Genomic DNA, 7,909 nt, shown 5'->3' with positions numbered 1-7,909 from the left:
AGTTATTTAAGTTGAGTTCTTTAGTTTTAAATTTTAGTTATAATCAAATTTCAAAATTTCGATACTTTGGGTAGAAAATATAAGATAAATAAATCATTGTCGACATAGTTCCTGAGGACGATACTCGTACTCAGTACACTTTATTATAACTTGATTCGTGCACTTGCGATAATTTCGAGCTTAATAGAAAGATTTTTATATTGAATTTAAGTGTTAGTATTCGCTCGATCAAGTTTTTGGCGCCTACTTTGATTTTTCTTATTTAATTTTCTCTATTTAAATTTTAATCACTATTTTCATCTGTGAAATGCAGGATTCTCTTGCAGTGCATGCAACATTCACCGAATCAGAACTCTTTCCTTTTGATCCTGAAATCAAAAGAACCTTTCGCAGGAGAAGAAGGCAACAGAGAGAAACAATGGCAAAACAAAAACGACTATGTGGAGATGGAGAAGCTTAGAATAATGCACCACCTATCTACAGGTCAATGATGGATAGCGCTTTGCCATCCATCAAAAATGCTAGAACAAGCATCATCAGGCCAACCATAGCAGCAAATCATTTTGAAATAAAGTCTGCTATCATTCAAATGGTGCAAAACACAGTCCAATTTGGTGGGATGACAATCAATGATCCATATGCTCACCTGACAAATTTTTTAGAAATATGTGATAATTTCAAGATGCAGGGAGTTTCTGATGACGCTATTCGTTTGCGTTTATTCTCTTTTTCTTTAAGAGATAAAACTAAAGCATGGCTAACAAATCTACCTGCAGGTTCGATCACCACTTGGGATGATCTCGCAAAAGCTTTTCTCACCAAATACTTCCTACCGTCCAAATCGATGAAGTTAAGAGCTGACATCACCACTTTTGCTCAAGGAGAACAGAAAACACTATATGAAGCTTGGGAGCGCTACAAAGATCTATTGAGGAGATTCCCACATCACCAATTACCAAACGGTCTTGTGGTACAAATTTTTTATTATGGTCTTCCTCATTCTAATCGCACCATGCTAGATGCAGCTGCAGGTGGTAATTTATTATGAAAATCACCAGAGGATGGATATGAGTTAATTGAGGAGATGGCATCTAGTAGCTATTACCCTCAATCTGAGAGAAGTGCATCCAGGAGATCCGCAGGAATGAATCAAGTTGATGCATTCACCTCAGTAGCAGCTCAACTTGCTGTCATGAATAAGAGGATTTAAGAGATAACTCTAGGGCAGTCTGCGATGCGCATTCAAGAAGTGTGGTGTGAGAAATGTGGTGCTGAACACTTCACGAAAGATTGTCAAACTGGTAATCCGTCATATTAGGGGTGTTCATATTTCGGATAAAACCGAAAAAACCGGAAATCCAAACCAGAAAAATCAAAGACCGAATCGAACCGAAAACCGTATTTTGTAATTCGGATATAAATATTAAAACCAAAGTTTATTTGGTTCGATTTTGGATTATATATGTCAAAACCGAACCGACCGAAAAAACCGAGATTGAATTAAATTAATAATTTTATTTATATTTTTTTATTTATATAATATATGTTAAGAGATGATATTTAGTGAATGAATAATCATTTTGAATAATTTTTTGTTGATTGTTGTTTATTTAATCATTGTTGTTGTTTATGTAATTTATAGTTTATTAGTTGATTGTTTTTTATATAATTTTTAGTTGATTGTTGTTTTTGTAAGTTATTTAAACTTTATTTTTGAAGTTTTTACTAAGAAATCATGTAAAAAAACATATTATATTTTACAATGTATTTATATTATTAATTTTAATAATTGTATCAAAATTCGAATAATTGTATCAAAATTTGTGTTGTTTTTTTGAAATTATTATAAGAATGTGGTTCGATGTTTGTCCTTGTATTTTTTTTTTATTTTTTGTTTCTTCACTATATGACTATAACTTTATTGTTTTATGTATTATTAATGATCAAACCGATCAAACCGAACCGTATAAACTGGTCCATTATTGTACAAAAACCGAACCGAACCGAAGTAGAACGGTTTGACTTCGGATTACATTTTTTTATAAACCAAAAACCGGAAAATCGAACCGAAATTAGACAAATTAAAATCGAACCGACCGATGAAGACCCCTACGTCATATCAACCAGAGGGAGGCATGGTAAACCATGTAGGAAATCATAACCACCCTAGGAATGATCCATTGTCAAATACATATAATCCAGGGTGGAGACAACATCTGAACTTTTCATGGGGAGGACAGAATAATAAGCCATATGAAAATCAAAACTACGGAAAACATCCTTAAGAGGAGAAGTCAAGCATGGAATAGATGATGCAAAAGTTCATATCATCCACTGATACCAGAATGCAGAATCAGGATGCATCGATTAAGAATTTGGAAAATCAAATAGGGCAGTTAGCTAAAGCAATGCCCAGAAGAGAGCTAGGTACTTTGCCAAGTGACACGGAAAAGAATCCAAAGGAGTAGGTCAAGGCAGTTGAACTGAGAAGTGGGGAGAAAATCAAACCTGAGAGACAAGGCGAGAAAGAGTTAGAACAAGCTATATTAGAGAAAACTTCAGGTAAGCCTTCTACTTCTACACAACCACCCACATCACAGTCAAATATTGTTATTCCACCACCTTTTCCTGCAACTCTCAAGAAGGCCAAGCTAGACTCTCAGTTTGCCAAATTCCTAGAAGTATTCAAGAAATTTAATATAAACATCCCCTTCGCCGACGCATTGATGCAAATTCCCAGCTATGCTAAGTTCTTGAAAGAGATCGTCTCCAACAAGAGAAAATTGGAGGAGCATGCAATGATCAGTCTAACAGAAAATTGCTCAACACTAGTTCAAACAAGATCTCACCTAAGCAAAAAGATCCAGGGAGTTTCTCTATCCCTTGTGTTATTAATGATGTGCAATTTCATAAAGCTTTGTGTGATTTAGGTGCTAGCATAAACTTAATGCCATATTCTGTTTTCAGGAAACTGAGCTTGGGAGAGCCAAAATCCACCAGGATGTCGTTGCAATTGGCGGATAGGTCTATCAAATATCCAAGAGAGATAATAGAGGATGTGCTGGTGAAAGTCGACAAATTCATCTTTCCGATGGATTTTGTGGTGCTTGATATGGAGGAAGACTTGGACATGCCACTTATTCTTGGAAGACCTTTCCTGGCAACAGGAAAATCACTCATTGATATCCAAAAGTGAGAACTACTTCTGAGAGTGGGAGAGGAGAAAATCTCTTTTGATGTGTTTAATGCACTTAAATTTTCACAATATAATGAAGAGTGTTTTCAAATAGATGTTGTGGACTCACTTCTATATGATTATGTGCAGGATAGGTTTCAGGAACCGTTAGAAGCTGCACTTGTATCTCCACCTCATGAGGAGGAAATCAATGAAGGAATAGAAGGGATGACTGCTTACTTGAATGATAACCAGTCATGGCGAAAAGGTGGCAAGCTCAGACTCAAAGATCTTGGTGACCAGAAGGATTTAGTCCTCCAGAAACCAAGTCTTGAAGAACCGCCAACTGTTGAAATGAAACCATTTCCAGCCCATCTAAAATATGTATTTCTAGGTGAGAATGAAAATTTACCTGTCATAATTTCTTCTTCTTTGACAGGTGAGATGGAGGCCAGACTGCTGGATGTTCTCAAAAATCACAAGAGTGTGTTTGATTGGAAGGTAGCAGATATCAAAGGCATTAATCCATCCATCTGCATGCATGAAATCCTAATGGAAGAAAGCATCAACCCCTTGGTCCAACCATAGAGGAGATTGAATCCCAAGATGTAAGAAGTAGTGAAAGCTGAAACGATAAAACTTCTGGATGCAGGTATTATTTAACCCATTTCTGATAGTGCTTGGGTGAGTCCGGTTCAATGTGTTCCAAAGAAAGGTGGGATAATTGTCATTAAGAATGAACAGAATGAGCTGATACCTACTAGGACAGTTACAGGTTGGCGGGTGTGTATAGATTATAGAAAATTGAATGACACAACCCATAAGGACCATTTTCCCCTCCCCTTCATTGACCAAATGCTAGAAAGACTTGCCGGGTATGAATTTTATTGAGTTTTAGATGAATATTCAGGATACAATCAAATTGCGATTGCACCTGAAGATCAGGATAAAACAACTTTTACTTGCCCATATGGTGTTTGCTTATAGACGTATGCGTTTTGGCCTTTGTAATGCCCCTGCAACTTTTCAGAGATGCATGACTGCTATTTTTCATGATATGGTTGAAAATTTTCTCGAAATATTCATGGATGATTTTTCCATTTTTGGTCAATCTTTTGATGCATGTCTGAATAATCTGAATACTGTTTTGATGAGATGCGAGGAGACGAACTTGGTACTAAGCTAGGAAACGTGCCACTTCATGGTAACAAAAGGTATTGTATTAGGGCACCGAATATCTGAGCAGGGAATCTAGGTGGATAGGGCTAAGGTGCACGTTATTCAGAATTTACCTCCACCGACAACGATCAAGGGAGTCAGAAGTTTTCTAGGCCCATGTCGGTTTTTATCGGCGGTTCATTAAAGATTTTTCAAAAATTGCAAAACCTATGTCTTCTTTATTGATGAAAGATACACCTTTTAATTTTGATTCCCATTGTTTACAGGCATTTGAATCTCTGCAAGAAATATTGGTGACTGCACCAGTACTGACATCACCTAACTGCGATCTTCCATTTGAGGTCATGTGTGATGCCAGTGACTCAGTTGTTGGCGCGGTACTTGGCCAATGAATAGACAAGGTATTCCGGACTATTTACTATGCTAGCAAAACCTTGAATGAGACTCAATTGAATTATGCTACCACTGAAAAGGAATTGCTAGCTGTAGTCTTTGCACTTGACAAATTCCATTCATACCTTGTACTTTCGAAAATTACTGTATACACTGATCACTCTGCCATAAGACACCTATTGGCTAAGAAAGATGCAAAACCTATGTTGATTAGGTGGATCCTGCTCTTACAAGAATTTGATTTGGAAATAAAGGATAAGAAAGGAGTAGAAAATGTCGTAGCTGATCACTTGTCTAGACTAGAATGCATTCCTGAATGTGCACAGAATGATATTTAGGACATAGATTATTGGTTTCCTGATGAAAAGTTTTTTGACATAGAAAATTCTCCTTGGTATGCTAATTTTGCAAATTACGTGGTCACGGTCACACTTCCACATAACTTGTCTTTTCATCAAAAGAAAAAATTTCTGTCAGATGTAAAGCATTATTTTTGAGAAAAACCTTTCTTGTTTAAAATTTGTGCTGACTCGATGATCCGGAGATGTGTGGCGGAAGGAGAGATGAAAAGTATCCTCAGTCATTGTCATGACCGTGAGGTAGGCGGCCATGCTGGGCCAATCAAGACGGTAGCTAAGGTACTTGAATGTGGGTTCTATTGGCCCAATCTGTTTAAAGATGCACGATCTTTTGCCAGATTGCCAATGCTCTCCAAGATCTCAAACGGACCGATAAACTAGGGAGACAACTTTCCCTTAAGGCCAAATCTAATAATCCTGCGGAAAGGTGAAACTCTCAGAAACACTTTCTCCCCAACATCAAACTGCAAAGGTCTATGCTTAGTATTAGCATAGCTGGCCTGACGATCCTGGGCAGTCTTAATCCATTTCTTGATCTGATCAACAACATCTGCTGTCTGCTGGACTAACTCCGGTCCCTCAGCTTGTCTCTCCCCCACTTCTACCCAGAAGAGTGGATTACAACAACGTCGCCTGTACAACGCCTCAAAGGTGCCATCCCAATGCTACTATGATAACTGTTGTTGTACGCGAACTCAATCAATGGCAAATGATCTTGCCAGGTTGAACCAAAATCCATAGTGCAAGCTCGAAGCATATCCTCCAAAGTACGGATAGTACGCTCTGACTGTCCATCTATCTCCGGATGATAGGTAGTACTCAAACTGAGAGTAGTGTACATCGCACGCTAAATACTCCCCCAGAACCTTGAAGTAAACCTGGGGTCTCGATCGCTGACAATACTCACAGGCACTCCATGAAGTCGAACGATATCCTGAATGTACAATCGGGCCATAAGATCCACAGAGTACTCTCTGCTATAGGCAATGAAATGAACTGACTTGGTGAGTTGGTCCACCACAACCATAATAGCATCACAATTCCTTGAGGATACCGGCAAATGGGTCACAAAATCCATCATGATAAGCTTCCATTTCCACTCAGGAATAGGCAGACTGTGAAGCAAACCTCCAGGTCGTCGGTGTTTTGCCTTGACCTGCTGACAAACCAAACATTTCGAAATATACTGATACACGCTGCGTTTCATTCCCTTCCACCAAAACCGAGTACATAGATCCTTGTACATCTTGTTGCTCCCCAGATGAATACTCAACTTATTGCGATGTGCCTGAGACAAGATCTCCTCTCGCAACTCTTCATCATCCAGAATTACAAGTCTACCAAACAAACACAGAAAAGCATCTGACTGATAATGAAATCCAGACGTGCTAACCTCGTTGGCTAGACGAGCCAAACACTGGGTCTTTGAATCAGACATCCGAGCATCCCGAATCTGCAAATACAAAGTTGGCTCAGATAGTATTGCAAACATCTGGATACTCTGCATACCCTTCTTGTGCTTGAAGGTATACCCTGAAGAACAATAATCCTCGATCACACTAGACATCGAACAATTCTGATGTGCGGATATTCGCACCTTGCGACTCAAGGCATCAACAGTGAGATTAGCAGCTCCCGGATGGTACTTAATTTCGCAATCATAGTCCTTAAGCAAGTCCATCCAACATTTCTGCCTCAGGTTCAACTCCGTCTGAGTGTACAAATACTTAAGACTCTTGTGGTCGGTGAAGATCTTAAATTTCTCGCCATATAGATAATGACGCCAGATCTTCAAAGCGAACACAATAGCTGCCAACTCCAAATCATGAACTGGATAATTGTATTAGTGCAACTTCAACTGTCTAGAAGCGTATGCGATCACATGCCCATTCTGAGTCAGAACACAACCTAACCCCTGAAGAGAAGCATCCGTGTACACCACATACCCTCCAGATCCTGACGGTAATGTCAACACTGGCGCAGAAGTCAACCGTCATCGGAGCTCACAGAAATTCTCCTCACACTCGGAGGACCACTCAAAATCAACACCCTTGCGGGTAAGCTGCGTCAACGGTCGGGCTAGCTGTGAGAAGTTCAAAATGAAGCGGCGATAATAACCTGCTAGACCCAGAAAACTACGGATCTCAGCAACCGTCGTCGGATGCGACCAATTAAGCACAACCTCGATCTTGCTCGGATTAACAGAAATCCCCTCCCTGGATATAATGTGGCCAAGAAATACCACTCGATCCATCCAGAATTTGCACTTACTCAGTTTGGCATACAAATGCTCATCCCGAAGAGTCTGCAATACCAACCGCAAGTGAGAAACATGCTCGTCCCCATCACGCGAATACACCAGAATGTCGTCAATAAAAACCACGACAAACTTATCCATAAACAACCTGAAAGCGCGGTTCATTAGATCCATAAATATAGCCGGCGCATTAGTCAATCCAAATAGCATCACTAGAAACTCGTAATGCCCATAGCGATTACGGAATGCAGTCTTGGCTATGTCCTGGTCTCGGACTCTCATCTGATGATACCCAGATCTCAAGTCAATCTTGGAGTAAACCAAAGTACCCTGCAGCTGATCAAACAAGTCATCAATACGAGGCAAAGGATACTTGTTATTCACAGTAACTCAGTTCAACTGCCGATAGTCAATGCACAACTACATAGACCCATCCTTCTTTTTCACAAAGAGAACAGGAGCTCCCCAAAGAGATACACTAGGACGAATGTACCCCTTGTCCAAAATATCATGTAACTGATTCTTCAACTCTTGCATCTCTGACGG

At 39.4% G+C, this 7,909-nt stretch overlaps 1 non-coding gene across 1 annotated transcript; it reads right to left on the bottom strand.

Moving 5' to 3' along the window:
- Positions 1–847: 847 nt before the first annotated feature.
- On the bottom strand, positions 848–954 carry LOC140885945 (small nucleolar RNA R71). Its single transcript, XR_012151356.1, has one exon. It is a non-coding gene; the product is annotated as a small nucleolar RNA R71 (small nucleolar RNA).
- Between the last annotated feature and the right edge of the window lie 6,955 nt (positions 955–7,909).

Source organism: Henckelia pumila, chromosome 2 (genome assembly GCF_033568475.1).
Source record: "Henckelia pumila isolate YLH828 chromosome 2, ASM3356847v2, whole genome shotgun sequence".
Classification (NCBI taxonomy): Eukaryota; Viridiplantae; Streptophyta; class Magnoliopsida; order Lamiales; family Gesneriaceae; genus Henckelia; species Henckelia pumila.
Note: the sequence above shows the minus strand (reverse complement) of the source record. Positions and strands in the feature narration are given on the sequence as shown.